This window comes from Culex pipiens, chromosome 1 (genome assembly GCF_016801865.2).
Source record: "Culex pipiens pallens isolate TS chromosome 1, TS_CPP_V2, whole genome shotgun sequence".
Classification (NCBI taxonomy): domain Eukaryota; kingdom Metazoa; phylum Arthropoda; class Insecta; order Diptera; family Culicidae; genus Culex; species Culex pipiens.
This window is the reverse complement of record NC_068937.1, coordinates 66,978,032-66,993,680: the sequence shown is the minus strand read 5'-3', so window position 1 is coordinate 66,993,680 and position 15,649 is coordinate 66,978,032. Positions and strand designations below refer to the sequence as shown.

The 15,649-nt window shown below is 45.7% G+C and overlaps 1 protein-coding gene and 1 long non-coding RNA gene across 2 annotated transcripts in view; one reads left to right on the top strand and one right to left on the bottom strand.

The window, feature by feature from the left end:
* Positions 1-15,649, bottom strand: part of LOC120432044 (uncharacterized) — a 382,988-nt gene that overhangs the window by 179,658 nt on the left and 187,681 nt on the right.
* On the top strand, positions 12,741-15,640 carry LOC128092394 (uncharacterized). The gene is made up of 3 exons (XR_008211722.1): positions 12,741-13,649; positions 14,575-15,149; positions 15,217-15,640. It is a non-coding gene; the product is annotated as an uncharacterized LOC128092394 (long non-coding RNA).

The following is a 15,649-nucleotide window of genomic DNA, read 5'->3' as shown; positions in this document are numbered from 1 at the left end:
TCAAACAGTTGCCGTCACCATCGCTGGCATGAGGTTCTATTCGCCGAAGGTGATCGTGTTCGCCGCGCCCAGATGGTGGTCGTACTCCTGGATGATGTCGCCACTGCGGGTGTCCCACTGTAACAGAAGAAATTAGAGGTTTTGTATCCAATTATTTTCAGTTCAATCTACTCAGACTCGCGCAAATGATCTTCTAAGCTGCTGTTTGTTGTATCGCCGCCCGGCCTGCTGGTGGTCCCAGTAGGTTCGCAAGCAACGCCGGTCGTTGTAAACCTCCAAGATCTTGATCCGGGCGTCCATGCTGCAGGGTAACAGGAGATGAGCCAGAGGAACAACCGGATGGCGGAAATGCCTTTGATGTGACCGGTCTAGGTGTAAATGTGACCCTTTAAAAGGAAGCACCTTTAGGGGGCACAATATTTGCCTAGATTAACCCCAACGTCGTGCGGCGATTGCAGAAACGATCGATAACAAAAACTTTGTGTGCCACACAGACTCGATTGGCGCGGTTCCGACAATACTTCTTGGCCATCATCTTCACTATTGAACGTTTTCCGGCTTGTCGTTCTTCATCTTTTTCACTTATCCCTCCCGATTCGCGCTCGAAGATTCAAACACCACCTTCCCGTTCGCGGCCTGCAAACGCGTCTCGTAGCTTTGGAAATCCATAAACCCTGAAGCATCTTTGGCGCCAGCATCTGCTCCGTCAAAACGGATTCGCTGGACCCGCACCGATGGCATCGTGGATGGCATACATATCCTCGTACTACGAACTAGTTCACCTTCGGTTCCACCTGCCACGGTGACGATTCCTGCCCAGTGGGACCACCAGCGGAGCGGCACAAACCTGCAGCGATTTTGTCACGGAGTCGGCAAAAAACTCACCGATTGCTTTTTGGAATTTTGGAAACATTTGGTTGTATCACTGCCGAGATATAGCTATTTGAAGTAAGCAGTTTCAAAAAACGAGTGCCACGATATCTCAACACTGCTTTGGCTAAACTGGCTAAAAGTTTTGGTGAAGACTTGTTGAACCGGTCCCGTTCGCTTGACGAAGGCCAATTTTCGAAAAAAAAAAAACAGATTATTATACTTTTCACATAAAAAATCGTCAGTTTTTGATTTCTGTCATTAAAAAAAACTAAATATAAAAATCGAGCTTCGTCATGCACACGGTATATGCCTTGAGAGTTTTCACCTCAAATTTCAGCCAATTTGGTTCATCCCATCTCGCGTTTTTGGGGTGAATTGGGACGATTGCGGAAAGAGGAAGAGTCCGAATGTTCGAGAGGTTTTATCAGTGTGTGTGTGCGCCGCAGAGGCACACAAAGTGGAGCGAAAAAAGAATCGTCGTCAGTTGAAAAAGAATCGCGCGATTGAAAAGTTCTTCTTTGGGTTTGCTTCGTTTCGGGCGCGTTTTTGGGGTGAATTGGGACGATTGCGGAAAGAGAAAGAGTCCCGAATGTTCGAGAGGTTTCATCAGTGTGTGTGTGCGCCGCAGAGGCACACAAAAATCAAACCATCCACATTAACGACCCCCGGGTCTTTTGTGGTCTCTATTGCAAGTTTCTGCTCGAACCTAGGAGTCCGAAGGCTTGAATGGGGAGAGCACCCAAACCTCTTTTTACTCCAAGGAACCTTCCACCCCAGTGTTTGAACTGACGACCTTTGGATTGCGACTCCAACCGCCGCCAGCGATTCCACCGGAGTAGGCTTGGTTTGGTTTGTTGTTTGTACTTATGGCAGTTCTAGTATTAACTCATCAAACTATCGATTTTATGAAGAGCAAGCGTTTTTTTATTTACTATTTTTGAAATTTGCACGCGTTATCTAAATTGTACAATTAGTAAAAATATACTGATAAGTCCAGCCCATAGCACTACTGCTCGGTTGGCACGCGTTCGATTAAAAAAAAACTTTCTAAATAATCAATAATGTATCTTTCCGTATCTGCCGGGACCGTGGTGTAGGGGTAAGCGTGATTGCCTCTCACCCAGTCGGCCTGGGTTCGATCCCAGACGGTCCCGGTGGCATTTTTCGAGACGAGATTTGTCTGATCACGCCTTCCGTCGGAAGGGAAGTAAATATTGGCCCCGGCCTAACCGAAAAAAGGTTAGGTCGTTAGCTCAGTCCAGGTGTAGGAGTCGTCTCCCTGGGTCCTGCCTCGGTGGAGTCGCTGGTAGGCAGTTGGACTAATAATCCAAAGGTCGTCAGTTCGAATCCCGGGGTGGATGGAAGCTAAGGTGTAAAAAGAGGTTTGCAATTGCCTCAACAATCAAGCCTTCGGACACCTAGTTTCGAGTAGGAATCTCGTAATCGAGAACGCCAAGGCAATGCTGTAGAGCGAACAATTTGATTTTTTTTATTTGTATCTTTCCGCAGCCGGCTGCCTAAGACTAGGGGGGTGCCACTTCGAGTTTTCGAAGCGGATTTGGATCCGCTTCAAAACCTTGAGACTCGCTCCTTCCTTTTAGCCGAATCTGTGTAATTTTATTCAGAGTGTTGGTTTTGACGTGTCGTTGGGTCGCGCTCGGATTGTTTATGTTTTGGAGCAACGTCTAGCAACGTGGTTTATTCGAAAGTTTTTTTTCGCGAGTTGTGCTAAAGTTTCTAAAAGTTAACCAGGTGAAGAATCGGCGGACCGCAGTTTCCGCGACTATTCGACCCAGACGGACGTGACGAAGTCCACGAAGCGACCCGGACGGAGTGCCCCGTCGAAGAAAAAGTGACCCAGGTGAAGAACCGGAGCAACGCAATCTCCGCGACTGTTCCGCCCACGAAGCGACCCGGACGGAGTGCCCCGACGAAGAATCGTCGAAGAAAAAGTGACCCAAGTGAAGAACCGGAGGACCGCAATCTCCGCGACTGTTCCGCCCAGACGGACGTGAAGAAGTCCACGAAGCGACCCGGACGGAGTGCCCCGACGAAGAATCGTCGAAGAAAAAGTGACCCAAGTGAAGAACCGGAGAACCGCAGTCTCCTCGACTGTTCCGCCCACGAAGCGACCCCGACGGAGTGCCCCGACGAAGAATCGTCGAAGAAAAAGTGACCCAAGTGAAGAACCGGAGGACCGCAATCTCCGCGGGACGGACGTGAAGAAGTCCACGAAGCGACCCGGACGGAGTGCCCCGTCGAAGAAAAAGTGACCCAAGTGAAGAACCGGAGGACCGCAATCTCCGCGACTGTTCCGCCCACGAAGCGACCCGGACGGAGTGCCCCGACGAAGAATCGTCGAAGAAAAAGTGACCCAGGTGAAGAACCGGAGAACCGCAGTCTCCTCGACTGTTCCGCCCAGACGGACGTGAAGAAGTCCACGAAGCGACCCGGACGGAGTGCCCCGACGAAGAATCGTCGAAGAAAAAGTGACCCAGGTGAAGAACCGGAGAACCGCAGTCTCCTCGACTGTTCCGCCCACGAAGCGACCCCGACGGAGTGCCCCGACGAAGAATCGTCGAAGAAAAAGTGACCCAAGTGAAGAACCGGAGGACCGCAATCTCCGCGGGACGGACGTGAAGAAGTCCACGAAGCGACCCGGACGGAGTGCCCCGTCGAAGAAAAAGTGACCCAAGTGAAGAACCGGAGGACCGCAATCTCCGCGACTGTTCCGCCCACGAAGCGACCCGGACGGAGTGCCCCGACGAAGAATCGTCGAAGAAAAAGTGACCCAGGTGAAGAACCGGAGAACCGCAGTCTCCTCGACTGTTCCGCCCAGACGGACGTGAAGAAGTCCACGAAGCGACCCGGACGGAGTGCCCCGACGAAGAATCGTCGAAGAAAAAGTGACCCAAGTGAAGAACCGGTGGACCGCAATCTCCGCGACTGTTCCGCCCAGACGGACGTGAAGAAGTCCACGAAGCGACCCGGACGGAGTGCCCCGTCGAAGAAAAAGTGATCCAGGTGAAGAACCGGAGGACCGCAATCTCCGCGACTGTTCCACCCACGAAGCGACCCCGACGGAGTGCCCCGACGAAGAATCGTCGAAGAAAAAGTGACCCAAGTGAAGAACCGGAGCAACGCAATCTCCGCGACTGTTCCGCTCTGACGGACGTGAAGAATTCCACGAAGCGACCCGGACGGAGTGCCCCGTCGAAGAAAAAGTGATCCAGGTGAAGAACCGGAGGACCGCAATCTCCGCGACTGTTCCGCCCACGAAGCGACCCGGACGGAGTGCCCCGACGAAGAATCGTCGAAGAAAAAGTGACCCAGGTGAAGAACCGGAGAACCGCAGTCTCCTCGACTGTTCCGCCCACGAAGCGACCCCGACGGATTGCCCCGACGAAGAATCGTCGAAGAAAAAGTGACCCAAGTGAAGAACCGGAGGACCGCAATCTCCGCGACTGTTCCGCTCAGACGGACGTGAAGAATTCCACGAAGCGACCCGGACGGAGTGCCCCGACGAAGAATCGTCGAAGAAAAAGTGACCCAAGTGAAGAACCGGAGGACCGCAATCTCCGCGGGACGGACGTGAAGAAGTCCACGAAGCGACCCGGACGGAGTGCCCCGTCGAAGAAAAAGTGATCCAGGTGAAGAACCGGAGGACCGCAATCTCCGCGACTGTTCCGCCCACGAAGCGACCCCGACGGAGTGCCCCGACGAAGAATCGTCGAAGAAAAAGTGACCCAAGTGAAGAACCGGAGCAACGCAATCTCCGCGACTGTTCCGCTCAGACGGACGTGAAGAATTCCACGAAGCGACCCGGACGGAGTGCCCCGTCGAAGAAAAAGTGACCCAGGTGAAGAACCGGAGGACCGCAATCTCCGCGACTGTTCCGCCCACGAAGCGACCCCGACGGAGTGCCCCGACGAAGCAATAGTAATGGGGTGTGAGTGAGTGATAAATTTGATGTGTCATTTTGGGTGGTGTTGCTACGCATTTATTTGGTGGGGTTGGGTGGTTATTATTTGTTGTTGTGGTGGGGTTTGGAGGTTATTTTTATTTACGGGTGGGGGGGTGGGCGCGGCTTTGGGGGGGTTTGGGGGGAGGTTTGGGGTTTGGCGGTTTGGCGGTTTGGAGGTTTGGAGGTTTGGAGGTTTGGCGGTTTGGAGGTTTGGAGGTTTGGAGGTTTGGAGGTTTGGAGGTTTGGCGGTTTGGAGGTTTGGAGGTTTGGCGGTTTGGAGGTTTGGCGGTTTGGAGGTTTGGCGGTTTGGAGGTTTGGAGGTTTGGAGGTTTGGCGGTTTGGAGGTTTGGAGGTTTGGAGGTTTGGAGGTTTGGAGGTTTGGAGGTTTGGAGGTTTGGAGGTTTGGAGGTTTGGAGGTTTGGAGGTTTGGAGGTTTGGCGGTTTGGAGGTTTGGAGGTTTGGAGGTTTGGAGGTTTGGAGGTTTGGAGGTTTGGAGGTTTGGAGGTTTGGAGGTTTGGAGGTTTGGAGGTTTGGAGGTTTGGAGGTTTGGAGGTTTGGAGGTTTGGAGGTTTGGAGGTTTGGAGGTTTGGAGGTTTGGAGGTTTGGAGGTTTGGAGGTTTGGAGGTTTGGAGGTTTGGAGGTTTGGAGGTTTGGCGGTTTGGAGGTTTGGAGGTTTGGAGGTTTGGAGGTTTGGAGGTTTGGAGGTTTGGAGGTTTGGAGGTTTGGAGGTTTGGAGGTTTGGAGGTTTGGAGGTTTGGGGTTTGGAGGTTTGGAGGTTTGGAGGTTTGGAGGTTTGGAGGTTTGGAGGTTTGGAGGTTTGGAGGTTTGGAGGTTTGGAGGTTTGGAGGTTTGGAGGTTTGGAGGTTTGGGGTTTGGAGGTTTGGAGGTTTGGAGGTTTGGAGGTTTGGAGGTTTGGAGGTTTGGAGGTTTGGAGGTTTGGAGGTTTGGAGGTTTGGAGGTTTGGAGGTTTGGAGGTTTGGAGGTTTGGAGGTTTGGAGGTTTGGAGGTTTGGGTTGGAGGTTTGGAGGTTTGGAGGTTTGGAGGTTTGGAGGTTTGGAGGTTTGGAGGTTTGGAGGTTTGGAGGTTTGGAGGTTTGGAGGTTTGGAGGTTTGGTGGTTTGGAGGTTTGGAGGTTTGGAGGTTTGGAGGTTTGGAGGTTTGGAGGTTTGGAGGTTTGGAGGTTTGGAGGTTTGGAGGTTTGGAGGTTTGGAGGTTTGGAGGTTTGGAGGTTTGGAGGTTTGGAGGTTTGGAGGTTTGGAGGTTTGGAGGTTTTGGAGGTTTGGAGGTTTGGAGGTTTGGAGGTTTGGAGGTTTGGCGGTTTGGAGGTTTGGAGGTTTGGAGGTTTGGAGGTTTGGAGGTTTGGAGGTTTGGAGGTTTGGAGGTTGGAGGTTTGGAGGTTTGGAGGTTTGGAGGTTTGGAGGTTTGGAGGTTTGGAGGTTTGGAGGTTTGGAGGTTTGGAGGTTTGGAGGTTTGGAGGTTTGGAGGTTTGGAGGTTTGGAGGTTTGGAGGTTTTGGAGGTTTGGGGTTTGGAGGTTTGGCGGTTTGGCGGTTTTGGAGGTTTGGAGGTTTGGAGGTTTGGAGGTTTGGAGGTTTGGAGGTTTGGAGGTTTGGAGGTTTGGAGGTTTGGAGGTTTGGAGGTTTGGAGGTTTGGAGGTTTGGAGGTTTGGAGGTTTGGAGGTTTGGAGGTTTGGCGGTTTGGAGGTTTGGAGGTTTGGCGGTTTGGAGGTTTGGAGGTTTGGAGGTTTGGAGGTTTGGAGGTTTGGAGGTTTGGAGGTTTGGCGGTTTGGAGGTTTGGGGTTTGGAGGTTTGGAGGTTTGGAGGTTTGGAGGTTTGGAGGTTTGGAGGTTTGGAGGTTTGGAGGTTTGGCGGTTTGGCGGTTTGGAGGTTTGGCGGTTTGGAGGTTTGGAGGTTTGGAGGTTTGGAGGTTTGGAGGTTTGGGGTTTGGAGGTTTGGAGGTTTGGAGGTTTGGAGGTTTGGAGGTTTGGAGGTTTTGGAGGTTGGAGGTTTGGAGGTTTGGAGGTTTGGAGGTTTGGAGGTTTGGAGGTTTGGGGTTTGGAGGTTTGGGGTTTGGAGGTTTGGAGGTTTGGAGGTTTGGAGGTTTGGAGGTTTGGAGGTTTGGAGGTTTGGAGGTTTGGAGGTTTGGAGGTTTGGGTTTGGAGGTTTGGAGGTTTGGAGGTTTGGAGGTTGGAGGTTTGGAGGTTTGGAGGTTTGGAGGTTTGGGGTTTGGGGTTTGGAGGTTTGGAGGTTTGGAGGTTTGGAGGTTTGGAGGTTTGGAGGTTTGGAGGTTTGGAGGTTTGGAGGTTTGGAGGTTTGGAGGTTTGGAGGTTTGGAGGTTTGGAGGTTTGGCGGTTTGGAGGTTTGGAGGTTTGGAGGTTTGGAGGTTTGGGAGGTTTGGAGGTTTGGAGGTTTTGGAGGTTTGGAGGTTTGGAGGTTTGGAGGTTTGGAGGTTTGGAGGTTTGGAGGTTTGGAGGTTTGGAGGTTTGGAGGTTTGGAGGTTTGGAGGTTTTGGAGGTTTGGAGGGTTGGAGGTTTGGAGGTTTGGAGGTTTGGAGGTTTGGCGGTTTGGAGGTTTGGAGGTTTGGAGGTTTGGAGGTTGGAGGTTTCGGTTGGAGGTTTGGAGGTTTGGAGGTTTGGCGGTTTGGAGGTTTGGATGTTTGGAGGTTTTGGAGGTTTGAGGTTTGGAGGTTTGGAGGTTGGAGGTTTGGCGGTTTGGGGTTTGGAGGTTTGGGAGGTTTGGAGGTTTGGAGGTTTGGAGGTTTGGAGGTTTGGAGGTTGGAGGTTTGGAGGTTTGGAGGTTTTGGAGGTTTGGAGGTTTGGAGGTTTTGGAGGTTTGGAGGTTTGGAGGTTTGGAGGTTTGGCGGTTTGGAGGTTTGGAGGTTTGGAGGTTTGGAGGTTTGGAGGTTTGGAGGTTTGGAGGTTTGGAGGTTTGGAGGTTTGGAGGTTTGGAGGGTTTGGAGGTTTGGAGGTTTGGAGGTTTGGAGGTTTGGAGGTTTGGAGGTTTGGAGGTTTGGAGGTTTGGAGGTTTGGAGGTTTGGAGGTTTGGCGGTTTTGGAGGTTTGGAGGTTTGGAGGTTTGGAGGTTTGGAGGTTTGGAGGTTTGGAGGTTGGAGGTTTGGAGGTTTGGAGGTTTGGAGGTTTGGAGGTTTGGAGGTTTGGAGGTTTGGAGGTTTGGAGGTTTGGAGGTTTGGAGGTTTGGAGGTTTGGAGGTTTGGAGGTTTGGAGGTTTGGCGGTTTGAGGTTGGAGGTTTGGAGGTTGGGCGGTTTGGAGGTTTGGAGGTTTGGAGGTTGGCGGTTGGAGGTTTGGAGAGTTGGAGGTTTGGAGGTTGGAGTTGGGAGGTTTGGAGGTTTGGAGGTTTTGCGGTTTGGAGGTTTGGGGTTTGGAGGTTTGGAGGTTTGGAGGTTTGGAGGTTGGAGGTTTGGAGGTTTGGAGGTTTGGAGGTTTGCGGTTTGGAGGTTTGGAGGTTTGGCGGTTTGGAGGTTTGGAGGTTTGGAGGTTTGGAGGTTTTGGAGGTTTGGAGGTTTGGAGGGTTTGGAGCGTTTCGGAGGTTTGGAGGTTTGGAGGTTTGGAGGTTTGGAGGTTTGGACGGTTTGGAGGTTTGGAGGTTTGGAGGTTTGGAGGTTTGGAGGTTTGGAGGTTTGGAGGTTGGGAGGTTTGGAGGTTTGGAGGTTTGGAGGTTTGGAGGTTTGGAGGTTTGGAGGTTTGGAGGTTTGGAGGTTTGGAGGTTTGGAGGTTTGGAGGTTTGGAGGTTTGGAGGTTTGGAGGTTTGGAGGTTTGGAGTTTTGGAGGTTTGGGGTTTGGAGGTTTGGAGGTTTGGAGGTTTGGAGGTTTGGAGGTTTGGAGTTTTGGAGGTTGGAGTTTTGGAGGTTTGGAGGTTTGGAGGGTTTGGAGGTTTGGAGGTTTGGAGGTTTGGAGGTTTGGAGGTTTGGAGGTTTGGAGGTTGAGGTTTGGAGGTTTGGAGGTTTGGACGGTTTGGAGGTTTGGAGGTTTGGAGGTTTGGAGGTTTGGAGGTTTGGAGGTTTGGAGGTTTGGAGGTTTGGAGGTTGGAGGTTTGGAGGTTTGGCAGGGTTTGGAGGTTTGGAGTGTTTGGAGGTTTGGAGGTTTGGAGGTTTGGAGGTTTGGAGGTTTGGAGGTTTGGAGGTTTGGCGGTTTGGCAGGTTTGGAGGTTTGGAGGTTTGGGGTTTGGAGGTTTGGAGGTTTGGAGGTGTTGGAGGTTTGGAGGTTTGGAGGTTTGGAGGTTTGGCGTTTTGGAGGTTTGGAGGTTTGGAGGTTTGGAGGTTTGGAGGTTTGGCGGTTTGGAGGTTTGGAGGTTTGGAGGTTTGGTGGTTTTGGAGGTTTGGGGTTTGGAGGTTTGGAGGTTTGGAGGTTTGGAGGTTTGGCGGTTTGGAGGTTTGGAGGTTTGGAGGTTTGGAGGTTTGGAGGTTTGGAGGTTTGGAGGTTTGGAGGTTTGGAGGTTTGGAGGTTTGGAGGTTTGGAGGTTTGGAGGGTTTGGACGGTTTTGGAGGTTTGGAGGTTGGGAGGTCTTGGAGGTTTGGAGGTTTGGAGGTTTGGAGGTTTGGAGGTTTGGAGGTTTGGAGGTTTGGAGGTTTGGAGGTTTGGAGGTTTGGAGGTTTGGAGGTTTGGAGGTTTGGAGGTTTGGAGGTTTGGAGGTTTGGAGGTTTGGCGGTTTGGAGGTTTGGAGGTTTGGAGGTTTGGAGGTTTGGCGGTTTTGGCAGGTTTGGAGGTATTGGAGGTTTGGAGGTTTGGAGGTTTGGAGGTTTTGGAGGTTTGGAGGTTTGGAGGTTTGGAGGTTTGGAGGTTTGGGGTTTGGAGGTTTGGCGGTTTGGAGGGTTTGGAGGTTTGGAGGTTTGGAGGTTTGGAGGTTTGGAGGTCTTGGAGGTTTGGAGGTTTGGAGGTTTGGAGGTTTGGCGGTTTGGAGGTTTGGCGGTTTGGAGGTTTGGAGGGTTTGGCGGGTTTGGAGGTTTGGAGGTTTGGAGGTTTGGAGGTTTGGAGGTTTGGAGGTTTGGAGGTTTGGAGGTTTGGCGGTTTGGAGGTTTTGGAGGTTTGGAGGTTTGGAGGTTTTGGAGGTTTGGAGGTTTGGAGGTTTGGCGGGTTTGGAGGTTTGGAGGTTTTGGAGGTTTTGGAGGTTTGGAGGTTTGGAGGTTTGGAGGTTTGGAGGTTTGGAGGTTTTGGAGGTTTGGAGGTTTGGTGGTTTGGCGGTTTGGAGGTTTGGAGGTTTGGAGGTTTGGAGGTTTGGAGGTTTGGAGGTTTGGAGGTTTGGAGGTTTGGAGGTTTGGAGGTTTGGGAGGTTTGGAGGTTTGGAGGTTTGGAGGTTTGGAGGTTTGGAGGTTTGGAGGTTTTGGAGGTGTTGGAGGTTTGGAGGTTTGGAGGTTTGGAGGTTTTGGAGGTTTGGAGGTTTGGAGGTTTGGAGGTTTGGAGGTTTGGAGGTTTGGAGGGTTTGGGCAGGTATTGGCATGGTTTGGCTAGTGTTTGGAAGGGTATTTAGGAGGTTTCGGAGGTATTGGCGGTTTGGAGTTTTGGAGCGGTTTTGGAGGTTTGGAGGTTTTGGAGGTTTGGCAAGGTTTAGGCGGTTTTTTGGAGGTTTTGGAGGTTTGGATGGTTTCGGCTTATGGTTTGGCTTAGGTTCTGGAGCGTTTCTAGATTCGAGTTTTATGAAGGTATTGGCGTAAATATTCTTATATTCTTAAAATTCTTATAATTCTTTAAATTCTTAAATTTCTTATAATTCTTAAAATTCTTAAAATTCTTAAAATTCTTAAAATTCTTAAAATTCTTAAAATTCTTAAATTCTTAAATTCTTAAAATTCTTAAATTCTTAAATTCTTAAATTCTTAAATTCTTAAATTCTTAAATTCTTAAATTCTTAAATTCTTAAATTCTTAAATTCTTAAATTCTTAAATTCTTAAATTCTTAAATTCTTAAATTCTTAAATTCTTAAATTCTTAAATTCTTAAATTCTTAAATTCTTAAATTCTTAAATTCTTAAATTCTTTAATTCTGAAATTTACAAATATGTTTGTACAGAAATCCCTTTTGTAAAGAAACATTTTATTTACTACTCTTTTCAAATATTTTAAATAATTTGAATGAATATTTAAACATTCATTTAAACAACAAAAACTAAAAAAAAAATAATCAAAAATTACATCAGAGAAATTTATGTTTTGCAAAACAATGCATATTATGATGTTTTTCGAAATTCAGTGTTTAATTGTAGAACAAGATCCGAATATTTTTTTCTAAATCTAAACGATCTGACTGGAAGAAAACACACACTTTTTCAATAAATAAATATTCCAGTTAAATCTTTACTAGGCAATAATGAGAGATACAAAACAATCTTAACGTTACCATTGTTTTCTTTTTCATGAAATTGACAGAGATTATTTAAAATTGAAAATTCTTAAAAAAAATATTTAATTAGATTCTTGACTATTTTTTGTACCAAATTTTATCATTTCATAATTATTAACATTCCAACGCCCAAGGCTCCAAAAAAGTTGGAACGGTAACTTCAACTCGCTGGTTCTCGAGCATAACTCACCCAATCAAGATGATTCTTCTTTCTAGTGATTTGTTAGGATGTCTAGATGATTCTAGAACTTTGCATCACTTAATTTGATCAAATCTGTAATTTTTGCGATCAAAAACATCGTTCCAACTTTTTTTTCGCGTGTAAAAAAAATTCGCCAAAAATTCCGTGGAGGCAGTCTTTTTAAAAAAGGTGGAACGATGTTTTCGGTCGCAGAAATTATAGATTTGTTCAAATCAATTTCTGCAAAATTTTAGGATCATCTAGACATTCTTACAAATCACTGGGAACAAGAATCGTCCCGATTGGTTGAGTAATGCCCGAGAACCAGCGAGTTGAAGTTACCGTTCCACCTTTTTTGGGAGGCTTGGGCGTCCGTGTAAGTTGGACATGCGTTGGGCGTTCCAGTGTTAATAAAAGATAAAAAAAGATAAGGTACAAACATACAAATCATACGAAATATGATTGAATCATCTTTTTTTTTTGTTATTCGGGTAATAGAATTTAACATGAAAATAATAATTTTAATAGGAAATTTAACGACAATTTAAAAAAGGTACGAAAAATCTGAATTCGTTTCCTAAACAACATTTATTAGGATTATGATTTTTTTTTGTTTATAATGATTGAAATTTGTATCTCCTACTTGTTAGATAGTATTGATTTCAGATAGATACACACGATTCGAGATATTATTTGCAAAATATAGATTTAAAAATATCGCCATTTGTCAAGTTATTTTAAATTTGTTTACTGTTTATTATTTTTGTTTCAATGAAATTGTTTTATCAAACTTTCCCTCAACCGAGTACTAACGGCCATGTTTTAAATTTTATTTCAAAAGTTGTCAGGCAGATCTGAAGGGGTCCACAGAATTATGATTTTGAAATTTATCAAAATTTATTTTTGAATATAGTTAGAAAATTAAATTGTTATAAAACTCTGTTGTATGTTTGTTACGCCAAATTATTTTTCTTAATATGCCGCGGATTGAGATTTGGGACGGCGCGGATTTTTTTTCGACTTCTCCGTAACAACCCTGTTACGGAGCTTAAAAGAAGATGAAAATTGATTTTTTTGTGTGTGCTTTGTATTTGAAATTAACTGCAATTTTAAGCCTGTGTTGTTCAAGTTAAATAAGTCCCTTATAAATAAATTTACTCTTTTATTTTTTACATGACATGACTAGAAATTGTTAAACATTTTTTGATAATGTCTAAAACATAAGAAATGACAACAAATTAAATGAAACATGTCAATGTAAAATTTTAGAGAAGTTTAGAATTTCATGTTTTTTATATAACACAAGCCTTACCCGACAAACTTTGTTCAAATATCGAAACACTGTGCACAAAATGGCTGAAACAGCTGTTTTAATTTGTTTCATTTGTCTTAGGCATTTTGCGGAGCTGTAAACTAAAATTTTAACAATTTTCTCTAAGAAGCCAAATTATTGCTGATATATGCCGAAAACAAATTTTAATACTATAATATTCGTATCGATTAATGAGTATTAAACTGTTCATCTATTTAACAACCAAATCTAAATTTCTAGTTTTTTTTTTTGTCAATATCGGGAAACCCGGGATTCGAGAATTCCCGGGACTGAATTCAAATTTGTATTTTCAGAAGCTGTTTTGGGCGAGAATGACGGATACAGTTGGTTGCATTGATGAGAGAATCCAACTTCTGTTAGATTTCAAGCAACTATCTGCTACTCATTGGCTTGGCGAGTTCGATGACGACGACATTAAGAAGCTGGAACAGGATGTCCGCAATATGCCCACAGCACAATTCAACAAACTCAACTGTGAAGGAGAGCAAGCCTCATTTTCGTTCAATTTCATTGAATTAAAATGCTTGAAATGCATAATTTCCCAAATCAATCAAAAAGGAATCCCATACTTCATCAAACAAGAGAACTCCGGCGATTCACCTACTACTATCCAAGCAGTCGACGATCCAAATGAAAAGGCTGTTATTATCCAGAAAATAATAACAAACGTTTCGCAGACGTAACGTATTTATAAATTATACCAGGGAAACCGTCTTAATTTAATATTAATTTTTAGAACTGGAATAGACCAATTAAAGAAAACTCAGGTAAAGTTTGGGTCGAAGAGTGGCGGAAAGCGGCTTGCCTTTGTACAGTGCCCTAAGTGTGATAAGAATATACAAGCTGAGCAACTACAACCTGGGGCAGCCTGGAAAGTTTCGAATTTCTCAAAGCACTGGAAAAATCACCACCGAACCACCTCCGCCACCGACCAAATATCCAAAAAACGTAAGTAACAAAATATATGATTTTTATATGCGTCATAACACCTCTACAGCTGACGGTACAGTGGGGTGACTATAGGTCAAAATATGATACATCTCTCGTAAATTCGTAAGATCCTAGTTAATATTATAAAGTTGTAAAGTACTTCCAAATATAAAGTTGTAAAGTACTTCAAAAGTCATGCTAAAAAAGCGATTTCAACAAAAGTTATACACTTTTAGAAAGGTATTTAAAAGACCTTTCTAACGAGTCCAAAACATTGAAGATCTGACAACCCTATCAAAAGATCAAGTCTAGATTACTTTTTTACTTTCCTTTTCACTTAGGACCTTTTGAAAAAGTAAGCGAGAAGTGTTATCTATCCACTTTTTAGGCCGGATCTCAGATATTTTGATGAAAACGTACTCCGGATCTATCATGCGAACCATCGTTAAATAGGTTAATCCAAAGACCCTTCCAACGCGCTCAAAGATTAAAAAGATTAAATATCTGTCAACCCTATCAAAAGTTATGAGCAATTTAACACTTATAAGAGTTTCGATCTCAGATGTTTTGATCAAAATATTGTCCGGATCTAATTCCGGCCCATTGTTGGTGGATGTACATTTATGAATAATGTCTGTAACTCTTTCCGAAAATTTAAAAAAAAAATTTCTTCGTATTCTGAAGTGAGTTTGAGTTCCAGAACTATCTAGAACAAAGCTAACCGAAAAAATAGCAATAAAAAATCACTACTTTTACTTCCCAATGATGTATGTATACATTGCTTGATCAAAGCTGGCTACTAGGCTGGCTATATTATTTGTGCCAGCTATTTTGACAGCTGAGCGGATCCCTTAATGCATTGGCCACGTGGATACTTGAAGGGGTGGGGGGGGGGGGGTATTCAGGGAGCGTTCTTTTATTATTGCTTATTTTCTCATTGCAGCGCGACTCGATGTATCGTTTAATTTGCCGCGCGAGGGAATGGGTGATTATTCCGTTTCGACAGTGGAAGGCGAAACTTCACGTAATTCTAGTGTAGCATTTGATGACGAGATCTGCCCAGACCGGACGGAACCGTCAGCCCAATACCATCAACTGGAAATTACACGTTACTCTGAGTCAGCCGACAATGAGGTCGAATTTCTTTCACCTGATGAGGCACACACACCAGAATCCCACCAGCAACCCCAACAAGAAAATCCCCAGAATGACGAGGAACAAGCTTCAGTAGGAGTAATCCAAAAAAACTAAATCTGCAGAACGAAATGGCCGATTGTTCTGCTGATAGTGTATTGGCCAATAAACCGCTTTTCAGAACATATACTAACATCAACATGAGGAATGCAGGACGGAAAAAACGTGGAGAAAGATATACTGACACAGAGAAGGACATACTTTCTTATGAGTTCCTCTCTTCGGGCTTGTCTTTTCATGAATTTAAGAAGAACAATATGACTTACTCTAGTAAGCGGACCATATTAAGACACATCCACAAAGAGACGAAGGACGTCCGTGAAGGTAAACATAAATATAAAAATAAAATTGAAAGTGTTCCTTAATTACAAATTTCACCAACATTTTTTAGGCGTTCTGGACGTGGCTGGGCTTAAAAGATATCTTAAGTCAAACAATTACCCTCCGACCGTTATGCTCGTTGAGGATGGGACAAAGGTTCAACAGCACGTCCAATACGAACCCCGTTTCGATTGTTTGACTGGACTTGTAAGCCCCTTGGATAACAAAACCGGACTACCCAAACAAGACACCTTTAGCGCTAACTGTGCCACCAAGATGAAACAGGACGTCGAAAGTTATGCGGTGGCGGACACAGCATATGTACAGTTGGCGCTACCACTAGCGAAAGGCGCAGCACCTTTTGTCTTACTTTACTTCGGGACAGATAATAAATTCAGAAGCCAAGACGTTGTCCACAGGTGGAAGGAAACCCGAGTTGTGCTTTTGGGAGAAGGGATTGTAGTAATAGGTTTTGCCAGCGATGGTGATCCTAAACTGTTAAG